At 51.7% G+C, this 14,682-nt stretch overlaps 1 protein-coding gene across 4 annotated transcripts in view; it reads right to left on the reverse strand.

Annotated features, from left to right (window-relative positions):
• PKNOX2 (PBX/knotted 1 homeobox 2) overlaps positions 1 to 10,890 on the reverse strand; it is an 86,769-nt gene extending 75,879 nt beyond the window's left edge. For 3 of the 4 annotated variants that reach the window (XM_082777829.1, XM_082777826.1, XM_082777828.1), the window contains exons 1-2: positions 10,797 to 10,890; positions 8,329 to 8,471 (exon numbers count right to left, since the gene is read on the reverse strand). The gene's annotated coding sequence lies outside the window, so the exon portion shown is untranslated. Of the gene's footprint in view, positions 1 to 8,328; positions 8,472 to 9,633; positions 10,448 to 10,796 lie in introns of those variants that run through there. The other variant, XM_082777827.1, reaches the window with a different exon arrangement.
• Positions 10,891 to 14,682: the final 3,792 nt, after the last annotated feature.

Below are 14,682 nucleotides of genomic sequence, written 5' to 3' on the forward strand. Positions count from 1 at the left end.
AAAACAGAACTTTTATTAATAACCCAAAGCATGCTGGCAATACTGTGGCTTTTGCAAGGGTCTCCCCTCTGACAGCAACCAAGCCAGGCTGCAATTCCTAACTCCTTCTGCTACAGGTTTAAAAAAAACTCCTTTCCACGACAGTAGAAGCAGGAGTATCTCCCTACGTTAGCAACTCACAAGCCCAATGCTACTTTTTCCTGTGGGAAAAACACCGTTTCTTCCCCCAAAATGCGAAGGGAGCAACAGAAGGTTGCTCAAATTGCAACCTTCCGTGGTCAAGGAGCCAGCGGGGCATGGGGCTGACCGGGGATGCTCCAGCTCCCTGTGCACAGTAGGGAAAAGGCACTAACCTGGGAGATGCTCATTGCCCAGGGTTTTCCTGCGAGGAAAGCCTGACAGATTCAGGCTCTCCAAATGGAAATGGGTGCAGCACCCCCCCTGCACCACCAACTTACATGTATTCCCACTGCATCGGTCCAAGCACCCTCCTGCTGTGATTTCCCCTGAATGAAGCCAGGAGTAAAGGCTCTGTGTTGGAAAACCACCTTCTTCTTACATTTCACCTTTTGAGGACCGAATTATTGTCATCTCCCTTAAATTCGGGTCAGGGCCCAAGCTGGGCAACTCATCCCAGGCAACAAACGGAGGTGATGCCCCAAACAAGAAGCAGCCATGCTGCCGCCATCACCACTCCGCTCACCCTTGCGCAGCCGTGCCACGAAGCGTCTATTTTAAGCCAGCCGTCAAGGCTCGACCGAGATATTGTTTCACCAACAATTTCTCTGGGTTTCACGTGACATCACCCAGCAGTTGAATGCAACCCTAAAATAAATGGGCAAAATCTCTCCCGTTTTAAACACTGTAGAAATAGCACGAGCATTAAATATAACAACCCAGATGCACAAGGAGTTTCTATGACCAATTTTTCTTACCGCACCTTATTCATCAGGGCAATGATAAAAGAACTCCAAACACATGTGCTTTAGGTTTGGTCAAATGCTGAAATTCAGCTAATTAAAGGGCTGAGGGGGATGGGGCAGGGGCAGGTTGTTCCCTGGAACTGTGAAGCTGGGAGTGGTGAATCTCAGCTTGGGAGGACATCTGATTCCTCCCCAAACTGTGTGATTTAACCCCTTTGCCCCCCAAAAATGACTTTGCTCCAGCACCTGAATTAGCTTCATGTTTTTTGTTGTTTTGTTTTTTTTTTTTTAGGGGCATTTGGTGGGGTTGTTTTGGTGCCATGGGAGCCAACTGGGGGTTGGAACATAACTAACAGAAGCTGAGAAGATGCCCAAAAATAAGAGTCTGGAAAAGAGGCTTGAAGGCAGATTTCCCAACCCATGGTGCAGCAGTCACCACAGGGCTTGGAGCATCACTTGGGGCTCTTCTCTCGCCAGCCCTCACAGGCTGGCGATACCCTCTGCAAGATGAAAAGGCAGCATTGCAGAGGGGATCCCACAGGTGGAATTATTCAAGCCATGAAACGCTCATAAATCTTTCAGCCTGCATGCTGAGGAAGGCCCCTTTTATCTTTAAAAAACTGAAAAAGAAGCATTTGAACAGGTATCTGTCTAATCACACACTCACTCTGGACACTTCAGAAGCATCCCTCGCTGTTATCTCAGCCACGAGGTGCCTTCTCCTTCCCTCCTGCACTGCTTTTTGGGCAGGATTAGTCCCTCACCACATATGCCCAGGGTTTTCCTACCCAAAACAACAGTGAGTATGTGATATCCAGCTGCCGTATGGCTCTTTGCTATTGCAAAGTTGTTGGGAATAGTTTTATATGTTCTCTCATTTGCTCTTATTTGCTATCTGCACCAATCCAGTGGGGAATTTTGCTGTTTGGCGTGCAAACTCTTTAGCTTGGGACTTACCCCTGGCACTCCAAAAGTTGTATCACTGCTTATTAGGTTACTATGCATCAAAAGCATTGCGCTAAAACAGCCCCATGTGGATTTCTTGATTTAAAACTGTTCTCCATAAGGTTAAGAGATCATTTGTAGCAGTCTCAGGTCACCCTGTGTAGCCAAAACTTGCTCAGCAACAAGTCTTGAAGCTATTTTGTCCTTTATTTCCTGCAGCTTGGGGAACTCATCCCCTTTTGCATGATTTATTTTCCTCATTTGCAAAGGGCCTGGGCAGTCTGAAACTTATATTGCAAGTAAAGACCAGCACCACAGGGCAAACATCTCATTGGGAAAATGCTGAGAACAGCCACAGGCTGCTGGGTCCAGCACTCCCTGAGCCCCTGAACAGAAGCAGCGGCCCTGCACACAGTGTGCCTTGCCCAGTTGTGCACAATTGCTTTCTGCAAATATTTGAATACTCGGGCTAAATGTTCGCTTTTTGAGAGCACATGCACCAGCAATGCTGCAAAAGTAGGGCAGGAGCATGCACCCATGCATTGCGGTGGTGTTTCTTCCAGCACAAAACAGGACATTGCTGGAAGGCTTGAGCCAGCACTGGGAACAGGGGGAAGCAGAAAAGCTGCTGTGCTGCTGCATTCCTCTGATTTTCCTCCCTTTGGGGGGTTGCATTGGTTGGAGGGGAAGAGAAAGGGAGGGAGTGGGGTTGTGACAGCCGCCAGCATCCCCAGAGCACGTACAGCTTCAAAGCGGCACATTGGCACTTTTCCCAAAAAACATGCTTTTCCCACCAAACCAAGGTTTCACAAGCCTGTGGTGGCATCAGCAAAGTGCCAAGTGCCACCACCATGCATCCCCGCCACGCGAAACATCGCAGCGGGGGCTGGCTGTGGGGCCACTGGTCCCCTCGCCCCCGGGAAGAAGCAGGTATTTATAGCCCGCACTCTCATCCTCTCCGCCCCGATTAATTAAATTAGCACAAAGGAGGGTTTGTTGAGCGCTCCTGGCCTCAGCTAAAGCGGCCGGCAAACAGGAAACAAAGGGTTTAATTCTGTCTGGTTTCATGAAGGGTGCTGTGTGTCCTGGCTGGGCACTGGAGTGGGGCCAAAGCTGTCCCCCGCCCCCGGCTTGCACCAGCCTGGGGGTGGTGGTAAAATCCCATAGGGTAAAATGTTGGGCTTTGCAAAGGGGGTGTTTGCACTGGGGGCTTTCCAACAGGAGCTCTGCAAAGGTTGTGTTGTGAAAGGAGTTTGCAAAAGGGGCATTGCAAAAGGGTGGGCTCTGAAAAGGGTGCATCGCGGGGGGGCTTTGCAAAGAGGGCTTTGCAAACCTCACCTGGCAGCTTTCCCACCCCTGCTGCTCCCTGCTCAGTGGTCATGAAGGAAAGACCAAGGTGCCAATTTGAGTGCAATTCAGCTGTTTTTGGTGCAGGCCTCCATTGCTGCATGGCCAAACAGCTGGACCAGCCACAGGTTTCACATCTCCTCAGGGGACCAGTTTCTCCCACGTGTCCCACAGGGAGATATCAAATCTCCCAAATCCCTTCCTTGCTTCTGAAAATCTCTCTTCTTCTGTCCAGGAGCACAGCATTTGTGCAAGTGTCCTGCGAGAAGGATGAAGACTGGGTCTTAAATTTGCCTCCAATGGGAGCAGCCTCCTTTGAAAAAGACTAGCAGTTAAAGAAGAAAAAAAGGAAAACAAACAAAAAAAAAAAAGCTTGCAAATTTTATTGAAGGAACAGTTCGGTGCATTGCTGGTTAAAATGTTGCAGGAGAGCTTTGGTGCAGTGTTGCGGCACCACCACTTTCTTTTGCAAATAATCCCTTTTTGCAGTAAAATTCAATGTGTGACCTGGGGACAGAAGGCACTAACACAATTTGCCCACTGTTGCCCAAAACAAGCTTCATGGAGCACCTCAGTGCATCCCTGCCCTGCGTCCCCTCTTGCACTGCTCTTGCCCAGGCACGCTGAGCCCTCCCCAGCTCATCACACACGTGCCAGTGCCCCTTCCAGCCAGCAGGACCAGAATGATGCTCTGGGGCCCTCCAAGGGTATAACGAATGCAGAGCTAAAGCAGAGCAAAAACGCTGCTCCGATTCACGTGGAGATAACAGCCCATCTCCCCAGGAACATTTCTATCCCCTCCGAAGGAGATCCCACCATGAAGGCTGCAGGGAAGCAAGGCGATGCCCACCTTGCAATAACCTTGGCCGCTTTCCAGGTGCTCTGCCGGCTGTGCCACTGAAGCAGCCCACTCACTTCACTCCCTCTCGGAGAAACAGCAGGATTTGCTGCTTTCAGAACATGTATCCTCCAGCCAAACAGCTCAGGATGTTTAAAAGTGGAGGAATAGGGAGGAAAAAACACACAAAAAAAAAAAAAACAAAAAAACAAACAGACTTCATGCCTTGAAGGCATCCTGCCTAGGGAGACTGGCAGGGTGAGGAGGGAGGAAGCCCATACAAATGGAAAAGGTAAGGTCAGATGTCAGGGAAGGTTGCCCAACGGCCAGGACCGGAATGCATGGATGAGGCTGCAATACTCAAAAAGCCAACGCGGGCAGTACAAAGTGATAGCCCCTCCAAAGGGATTTGGGTGCTGAGGTCTGCACCAAGAAAAAATGGGGAATGGGGAACGCGCCTGTGATGGGGACCGGTTTTGGCCAGTCACCCCCAAAAGCCAGAGGAGCATCGCTAAAATCATGCCAGCATCCCTGGAGCAGCATCGCTAAAATCACTCTGGCATCCCTGGAGTGAGGTGGAGACACAGTGGGGTAAGTTTGCAGTGCTGATACGAGTTTTAATTATTGGCTCATTAGGAGAATCACAGTTATCAGATTCACCTTGCTCTGCCGACGTCAGGGCGCTGAGAGCCACCAGCACCATTTGCGTCCAGCTCTGAGGGAAACACAGGCAAGGCTCGCAGGGTAAATTTGCACCAGATTAATTCAATCAAGGCCACACACAGAAAGGCCTCCTGATCCCAGTTGTGTTACCCATCCCATTACGCGCTGACAGCTCGGATCCGTGCAGGAAAACAACCCTCCGATCCCGTTTATTAAGTTTGTTCTTTGCTGTCAGGCTGACAAAGTGCTCCAATTTATAGAGCGTTTGCTTAGAGCCAAACAGCTTCTGCTTTTAGGTGCTCTGCTAAATATTTGCCAAAAGTGCCATTTTCATCTAACGGACAACTTCAAAATGCATTTTAAATGTTATTTTTAAATGTGCGAATGCCCTCCGAAGCAAAGGGAGGGCCTTGGCATGGGCATGGACACATTTGGTGGACAAAACGCCCCACTTTGGTTTTTATGCCGCCGAATTAATTGCCATAGTTAGATACATTGGCTCTGTCACTAAGATATAAGGAAAGCAATTTCTGCACAAATGCATTAAAGACTGTTGTTCAGGACACGGTGCAAATGTGATCTCCGTGGGATTGAGATTTTTTGTTTGTTTGTTTTATTAATGCGCTTGGAATCCAGTTTCTGGTTTGTTTGTTTTTTTGGGGGGAGTGGGGGTCTGAAATGGGTGGCTGAGGAGGAGGAGGAGGTCAGGGGCTGCTCCACTGAGGAAGACGAGAGCGGACAGTTCATTGGGAGCGACCTAGGGCTCATCAGGATGCTACAACCTTGCTCACCGGCACTAAGAGGCAGCAAGAAGATGCTGGGGGAGTGGGGGGTGAAAAAGAAAAGCACAAAGCACACCAACAAGTCTCATTGTGGGACAGGCATGGAAAAATTAAGAGCTTAAAACTGTAAAAATATAAACTCCCCCCACTGCTCAGCAACTTGGTGGAGTTTTATTTGACACATAAATTAGGACAGCACATCTTTCAGCTGCACGGGCTGAGGTGCTTGCTTCCTCGTTCAAATTTATTGCTCGCGAGCATTAAAAATGTCTAAACCGGTTTACATACACCATCACAGTGGGAATTTGCTTGGGGATAAGGGAGCTTGTAATTGCTATTCTAAAACTAGCCTTATAAGCTGGAAGCAGTGTTTAAAAAACATTTTAAGGGCTTTATAAAGCTATAAAGTGCCTTCCAACAAACCTAGAAGTGATGCATCTAAAAAGATCGGTCCTGCCTCCCCAAAAATGAGGAATAACACAGAGCTGATCGCACGGCACAAGCTTCCTGCAGACACTGAAACATTTTATTTTTCTGGAATTACAGGTTGGCTTCCCAATGCGGGGCGATGCAATTTTAATGCTCTGAATCCTGTTTCTGATGTGCATTCTTTATACGCGTAGCAGTGACATGAAATAAAATACGAGTCGTCTAAAATGGTTCGAAATAAGGCTGGGATTTTCGGATATCCACATCGTGTAGATTAACCCCAAATCCGTTGCTTGCCCCGCTGCCATTTTTCAATTGGCTTTAACAGCTTTATAGAGGATACAAAGCCAGACATTGTGACCGGGGAATGGGAGAACAGAGCTGGTGCTCGCCGAAAAATGTGGTTTTGGTTATAACTATTTTCATAGTTTTTGCAACACCTTATTAAAGTTGAAAGCTACACATATAACATGACTGGTGGCACTTTCCTAATGCGCTGAAGTCGTATTTCATTGCAACTGACAGGGCGGCTGGGCATTTATTTCCTCACCGCTCCCCTGTTTTTGGGGGCTTGGTGGGACTGGGCTTGCAGTGTGCTGGCAGGACCCAGCACTTTGTCTTTCAGGGAGACACGTGTCCCTGCAAAGCACCCCTTCCCCTGCATTTCCATCCCTTTGCACTCTGATTTCATGTGCCGCCTATCTGCACTGCGAGATGCTAAAAGGCAAGGATGCACCAGGGGAAAAACACTCCAGCTGGGGACAGAAAGCATTTCCAGTTCAAAGCGAACATTTGAGTCCATTCAGCCTACTTTTGCTCCTGGTTTTGCTCCTCTGCTCAAGGCACAGTCTAAGAAGGGTCGCAGGCATTGGCCCCTTGGAGCTAGATGCAAGCATCTGCATCTCGTTAGCTGCGAAGAGCATCACGCTCCAGCAATGCTGACCAAAAAGGCACTATTTGGCTTAAAAAAAAAAAAAAAAAATCACTCTAATATGCCAGATACAGCTCTCCATCTCACTACACTTGCAAATATTTAACAAATGCTAATTTAAGTTTATCAGCAAACGTTCGAGACTAACAAGAGGTTATTTTCACCCGCCACCGCCGCGCTCTTGGCAGAGGCGGTGAAGAGGGAACACAAAAAAAGACGCGATCAGCCCAGCAGAGCCAAGGCCAAATTCTCATCTTATTGACACAGCTGCAAATCCCTGCTTGGCCGAGCTCGCGCCAGGTTTCCAGCTGCGCGGAGGCGACCCCAGGTCCCTGCCGCCTGCCTCTCCCGAGGGGTTTTGTGCCCCGCATCACCTGGAGCATCACCTCCACAGCCAGCACTGCATCCCTGCTCCAGTCACTCGCGAGGACCAGAATCATTTCCCTCCGTGCTCTTATTTTGAGGAGGAATCTTTCACTAGCTGGTCTGATGATGCCGTGAAATATATTTTTTCTAATTAACGGGTATTTGTTCCTAACAGGATTCCAATTCCAATTCTCATTAGGGGTAAAACTGCTCTGTATTTAGTCTTCTCCGTAAAAGCTTCCTGCGGTCAGCCTAGCGATCGTTACAACCAGCGGCTCAGTGCAGGCTGTTTGCAAAACTGCTCTGGAATGGAGTCACTCAACAGCACGCATGAAATTAACTCCAACCCCAAGAGTTTAACCCCAAACCATTAAAAACATACACGGTTTCTGCTTGGGTTAAGCTGCCAGGAGTTAGCAGTGGCTGTCTGGAAGAAGCCCCTTGCAGCTGAGATATTAATACCACACCAAGCCAGCGCTCAGCTCCACAGGCAGCACGCCTGGATCCGGCGCCTTACCCCACCACCACCGAAAGAGCAGGAATTAGACAGAGAGGGTGAGTGGATGGCAGGGAGCAGTGCCCTCACCTCCACGTGGTCCCCAGCCACCATTCAGACAAGACCTGTGATGCCAAGGTGGTTTTCCCCCCAAAACCCACCAATATTTTGCTTTTTGCCACACCAGATTTTGGGAAACTTTAGGAAAATGCATTTTGTTGTTCATGTTTGGCATTTCTGCAAGGGGAAAAAAAAAAAAAAAAAAGAAAGACCTCGTGGAAGATGTGTCTCATCCAGAGCCAGGAGAACGGGGAAAGAATGCTCAGCCTCAAGAAACTCAAATTTGATATTTTAAACAAGTAAATGAGTGTCTCCCTTTCCAGCACAAGTTTGAGCTCCTCCTATTTTTACCCCAGGCTCTCTGCCTGCTTTGTGATACTCTTCCAACCTGCCCACCAGCACCCAGATGTACGATCCCATCTTTTAAGAACCATTTTTAGCCAGTGCATCCACCAGGGTGTTGTAGGGCAGGGAGAAGAACAGTTGGGGAGAACACGCCAGCACACTGTGATACGTCCCCACGTGCCGCCTACCACGCCGCTGCTCACCTATGCTGGAGTATCAGCCATCGCTCGGAGACTTACAGACCCGTCCTGCAGGCTTCCTGGAGCAGGAATGGGAGGTGAAGGCAAGCAGCAGCTTTCTGGTGGTCGATCAACCCGAAGAAACCATTTAGCCATTAGAAAATTCCCTGGAAAGGCAAAAAAAAAAAAAAAAAAAGCAACACCAGGAGGTCCTGTTAGCGTTAGCGGTTCCAAACTTGGTAATGTTAAAATAGATGCATTTTCCTGAGGCAAAGCGGAGCAGTGGGCATCAATGGGCATCACCCAGCATGCAGGTCCTACCCACATTGACTTTTCTGCATTTCGTTAAAAAAAAGTGTGGATTTTCCTTTATCTCCCTTCCTGGGGAAAAAAAATAAATAAATGTAGGGAGCTGCATTTAAGCAGCTAAAAAGTTTATTGCAAGCCCAGTGGGAATGCTGAGCATCCTCCCAATTGCAACCTGGCCACACTCGCCATCGGTCCCCAGCACTGCTGTGACCATAAACGCAGGGGACATGTGCCCATGGTGCTGCTCCCCAAAAAGTGCAGGGAAGGAGGGAGCTCAAAGGAAACGTGAGTGGCTTCAGGCACACAGTTCCCAGCTTCCTTCTAGTTTTCCTGAGTGTTTGGGGCATTCCCACCCACTCCTGGCCAAAAGACCCTGTGTGGTGGTGGGGGCTGAAGTTAAAGGGAGTGGGGGCTCCAGGGGATGGCAAAACTGGACGAAATCTGTTTCAGGTGCAAAATTGGACAGAATCTGTCTCATCGACGGTGGTTCCTTCTGCAACCAATGCTGATGCTTGTGGGCACCAGCTTCCCCTAATTAGATTTGATCAATTAACTTTTGCCCCTAAATTATAAAGGAATCTCAGCAGGAGGAGTTAAACAAATTGGGGGGGGGGGGGGGGGAGAGGAAGGAGGAAAATAAGGGGGAATCCCAACATCTTCACCCATCTGCTCCGCAGGGCTGAAACGCGCCCCTGCCCCAGGCACTGTTTCGCTCTTTTCCCAAACCATTGTGGCTGAGCCCGGGAGCTGCAAACAGCCCCAGAGCATCCGGGGGTCCCAGGCAGGGTTTTTCTGTTTGGTTTAAAAGGGACAAGAAGCAAGACCCGAGACGTGTGAAAGCATGCTTAGGAACACAGAGCAGGGAAAGTTTCGCCGAAGCTGGCGTCGGGTCATGCAAGAGCTTTCCCCAGGGAGGGAAATCCATTAAAAAGACCGAGAGGAGCCGTTCCCAGCCAGCTGCCCCCACATCCCAGCCAAAAATAACCCCCGGTGGCGAGAGTCCTAATCTAATCTCCCCACCTTGGGTTCGCAAACATCCCGCCAGGCTGAGGGCTCCTTGCAGGAGGGAGGCGTTTGCCGCGAGGCCGGTGGCGAGGTCCGGAGGGAGGCTGGGAGGGCCGCGGCCAGAGCCCAAACAAAGAGCGGAGCTGGTGAGGGTGCCCCAAACTTCTGGGGCGTCCTGGGGATGCGAGTGTGTGTGCGTTGGGGGGCGGGTGGGAGCGTTAAAAATAATAATTAAAAAAAAATAAAAAAGGCAAAAAGCTGCAAAAACGCCACTCCTGCCCTTCAAACCCAGGGCCTGTGGGCTCGCGGGGTCTGCTCGCGCCCAGCGGGTTGGACGGCAGCGGCGCGATGCTGCGGGGGCTCGGCCCTGCAGGGTGGCACGGCCCCCCCGCCCCCCGGCCCTGGGGGCTCCCCGAGGTCAGGGGGTGCCTCCGGGCCAGGGGGCTCCGCCGCCCCGGGGCGTGCTGCCCCGCCGGGCTGCCCTGCGCGCAGGAGCAAACTTCAAACCGCAACCGGACCGCGGGGGCAAGGGGGGGCTGCACCGGGCTGGGATTGGGGGGGGGGGCGGGGGGAACACAGCCCCCTGCGGGGATCGCAGCCTCCGGGAAGCACTGCAACGGGCCGGGGGGGCACTGCGACCCCCACGGGCACCGCAAGCGGGGGGAGCGCAGCCCCGGACGGGGAGGGACACCGGACACCTCCCCCCCCCACCAAGGACACCGCAACCCCCCGGGGGAACCGGGAGCACCGCGGCCGGCCGCAAGGCTGGAGAGCATCGCAAGGGCCGGGGCGAAGCGCAGCCCGCTGGAGGCACGGCGACGGCCGACCGGGGATGAGGGTGGGGGGAGCACGGGGGGGTGACGGCGACCGGCTGCGAGGCGTGCCGGTGCCCCCGCGACGTAGCACGGCGGCCACGCACCGCCGCTGCGAGCCGTGCACCGGGAGGGGAGGAGGGGAACGGGGGGGGGGGGAAGGGGGCGCTAAGGGGGGGCGGCGCGAGGCACCGCTGCGGAACGGCAAGTTACTTCCCGCACCGGAGGGAGCGGGGGGGGAGCGGGGGAGATGCCCGCCGCCGCCGCCGCCGCACGTGCCCCGGCGCCCGGGGCCGCTTTGTCCGCGCCGCTCGGCTCGGCTCCGCCCGCCCCCGCGCGGCGGCCCGCCGGTGAATGACAGCCTACCTGCCCGCCAATCTTCATCACACTGACACCGGCCCTGACAGCGCGGCCGCCGCTCGCCGCCGGCCCGGCCCCGCCGCCGCGCCGCGCCGCCCCCGCCCCGCCGCCCCGCCCCGCCGCGCCCCGCCCACCGCCGCGCCGCGCCCCGCCCCCGACACGCCCCGCCCCCTCCCACCAGGCCACGTCCCCTTCGGCCACGCCCCCTCTCCTCGCCTCGCCCCCCCTTCAGCCCCGACCCCCCCCCCCCCCCCGCGGTGCCACCTCCCGGGCCTCGCTGTCCCCGCCCGTGCCGCGGCCCCGTCGCGCTCCGTGAACCAAAAGCGGTGTTTTTATCCCCAAAGCAAGCGATAGCCGGTGTTTGGCTCGATGCTCGTTGCAATGGCCCGGAACGGCCCCAAATTACTCTGGGGCACCGCGGGGCCTCGCAGGAGGCAGGAGCCGGGCACTGCCGGTCGCAGCCCCCCCAGGGAGCGCCCGGCACGGGGTGGGGGCAGCAGCGCTCAGAGCAGCTGCGGGGAGCCCAAAGCCGGCAGAGCAGAGGGGCCAGCGGAGGGCTGGATACGCATCCCGCATCCTGCCTTCAATCCCAGCGCCATCAGCCGTCAAAACTTCTTCCCGAATTGCCCCGTGTCGCTGTGACAAACGCCACCCTGGCGCGCTCCACCTGGAGCATCCCTCTCTCCCCGCTCGCTGTCGGTAAGGCCGTGCGAGTGCTGGGGCGATGATTTATAACCAATTCTTGCTGTTCCGGGCCTGGAATACAACGTAGACCTCCGCATGCTGTGTAAATCAGAGCTGGATGCTCTTCCCACCCTCATTGCTATTCCATGAGAGCCATCCAAGATGAGGAGCCATAAAGCTGTCTTCAGTCCTCCCTTGTTTCAGCCAGATTCAGGGCCAGGCAAAAAATATTTTGGTCTTTGGAGACTCTGATTTGAGTGGGATAGATGCGCAGGGGAGGACATAAAGCACTCATTAGGTATCGAAGGGCTGCAGGATCACCATGCTCGTGTCTTATTTTGCCAAATGGAGATGAAAAGCAGGCACAAAATGGATGTGTAGGAAAGGCAATTAAAGCCATCCTGCATTTTCAGTATCATGCCTGTTTTCCCACCCCTGTGGTCCTCCAGAGCCCCCTCCTCCCCAGCAGCTCTCTTCTGTGCATCTTTTAAGCCCCTTCACTGACTGCCCAATATTTCAGGGTTATTTGCTGCTCCTGACACATTTGTTCTGATGCCATCAGCAACTCACCACGAGCATCCCACGGGGGTGCAGAGAGTTTGGTTTTATTTTGCTGAGCTACAGCATCCTCCAGGAACATGGCCAGGCCTGGATTTCTCCTTTGCAAATGCAAAAGCCACATCTTCCCCGGAGAGTTTTGCCAGAGGTTAATTATCATCCCTGCTAAAAACCCCGCCTGATTTCCCATTTGAATTGGCTTAGCTTCAACCTCCAGCCACTGGGTCTTGTCGTGTTTTCTGCTCGTAAATTAAATGGCGCCTGTGCTCAAACTTTTTTTTTTTTTTTTTTTTTTTTTTTTTTTTTCCCTAAGAAAGCACCTCTCTGCTGTACTAGGTCACCCCTGATCTTGTTGTCACTGGGACCCACAGATTTGCCTGGTGAGAACAGGGATATGTAGCAGCATCCCTGCTGGGATGTCAAGCTGAGTACCACTCCACTTTTCCCTGCTGTTCCAGCATCTCGCCAGCTCTCAGCCCAGCTCTTTTCTCCTCCACCCAAATTTCCATCAGCTTTTTATCAAATACACCCAGAGGCACCTTCTCTACCACAGGCTGCTGCTGCTACTGGAAAAGGAGCCCAAACCCCCTGAAACACAAAACCCTTTATCAAATGCCTTATTCCACATCCCCATCCCACACCAAGGAATTGAAACCTCCCTGAAATTAAACCTTCTTTTGACACCCTAAGTGGGGAGGTTGTGCCATGCACCTGCACCGAGGCTGTGTTTTGTGCACTTGAAGTTGTAAATATGCAATTAGAGCAAACTAATCAGCACTTATTCAAGAGCACACCAAGTTCCTTCTGTAAAGTGGCAAGAGTACTTGGAGCAAGTTTACTAAAATATTAAACATTTGGCAAGAGCAGTGACATAGATAACTTGTAATATTTACATTTTTACATAACTGGCTTCAGGAGAAAACAAATTACACCAAGTATAGCATTTTACTCTCAGTCATTTGACTACTCCACCATAAATAATTCAATTCTCTCTCCAAGATTACATTAGGGCTGGTGTTGAATTTCTCAAAGAAAACTGTGACAGGATGCTATGGGAAATGAATGCGTATGGCTCTGCTGAAACCTTCTGAAATATATATAAGAGAAAAGCAGGGTAAATTATTAAACAATAGATGTTAAAAACAACATGAGTTTGGATGATGAGCCCGGGTAATATGTGGCAGGGGGGTAAAGAGACACGAGAGCATCCCCGAATTGCAAGCTTGCTTCCTGAGCACAGGGGTAAGCCAAGCTGCTTGCAAGATAAAGGATGCTCAAAAACCCATTCATAAGAAAAAGGATGCTCTGAAGGGAGTCCGATGGAAAGCACAGCCCCCACTGTACAGCAGGTGCTGCTCCCAGCTCCCTGCCCGTGTGCTGCCCACCTCCCAGCTCCCTGGGTTTGTGCTGGATTTCTGAGATGCAGGTGTTCAGGACACATACACTTTCCCACACCTCCCCAAACTCTCTCCAGTTATGTGTTTCATGAAAAGGGGGGAAAAAAATCATTGCTGTCTGGTGCAGCCTTAAAACCAACAAGCTGCCAGGAACATGGACAGAACCGATTCCTGTAGAGCGCTATCCAGGTTGAAATGAAGGGATTCCCCAGCTTTCACCTGTTTTCAGACCTTAGCTCATGGAAGATTTTTGTTAAGACTGATCTCCCTCCGTTTGCGATATTTAAGCTCCCCGCTGAATAAGCACTCATCTTAACTATGTTATCTTTATCTCCGTACATGATTTTCCTGGGAATATGGGGAGAGCAAACCAAAAAGATTTACAGCACCGACACAGCAGCATTGTTTGCTGCAGAAAAACAAACCACGAGAAGCCGCAGTGCATTTTAAATAGCCTCCTAACGGAACATACAGCTGCTCCGACCTGACAGCTACTAATAGATAAGTGCACGGGGGATAGAAGGAAGAGCTTTATCAATAACCCCTAGGCATAAGGAAGAGGAATGTCTTCAAACGGCCGCCGTGCCTGCTCCTGCACTAGCCGGCCAGGGGTTAATGATGTCTTGTCGAGCTGGGAAAGCACTTTGGGGTCCTTCCGGATGAAAGTGCTGGATAAATGGCAGGCAAGATCATTTTTATTAGAAAATCCCCACTGCCAACTTGCTCCTTTTTAATGTTTAATTTCAAGCCGTAATAAAGTCTCGCTGCTCCTTCGGGGTCTCCTGGCTGCTTGGCTGTGGTTCCCTTCCATGCAATGCTATAGCCAGCTTTGCAGTGCCGCAGCCTGGTAGATTTTAGCTCAGCCTGAGGGTTTTTTTGGCTGTGTTTCAGGGTCCCTCCCTGCATCGGCTGGGTTCGGTCCATGGCGGGAGCTCACTGCCACCCACGTCCCCCTGCACCGGGGCATCGATGCAGTGCGGCATGAGAGACACACTGGTCACAACTCCTTAAAGATGCAAATTGAGAAGCAGCCATCATAGCAAGAGACTTCTGTTAATTCTCATCTGAGTATGCAGATTTCAGTGCTGACTTTTGCTAGGCTTATTTGTTTTATTTAGCAATAAATTTAATACAGGCTCCCTGAAGCAAAGAGACAGATGGACTATAAACTTTGAATTTTGAGTAGCTTTACATCCTTAGGTTAGTATCATTTTTGATCTCTCCTGAAATTCTATCCACAAAAGTTTGCAGGG

Source organism: Aythya marila (assembly GCF_965140915.1).
Source record: "Aythya marila genome assembly, chromosome: 23".
In the NCBI taxonomy this organism is placed as follows: domain Eukaryota; kingdom Metazoa; phylum Chordata; class Aves; order Anseriformes; family Anatidae; genus Aythya; species Aythya marila.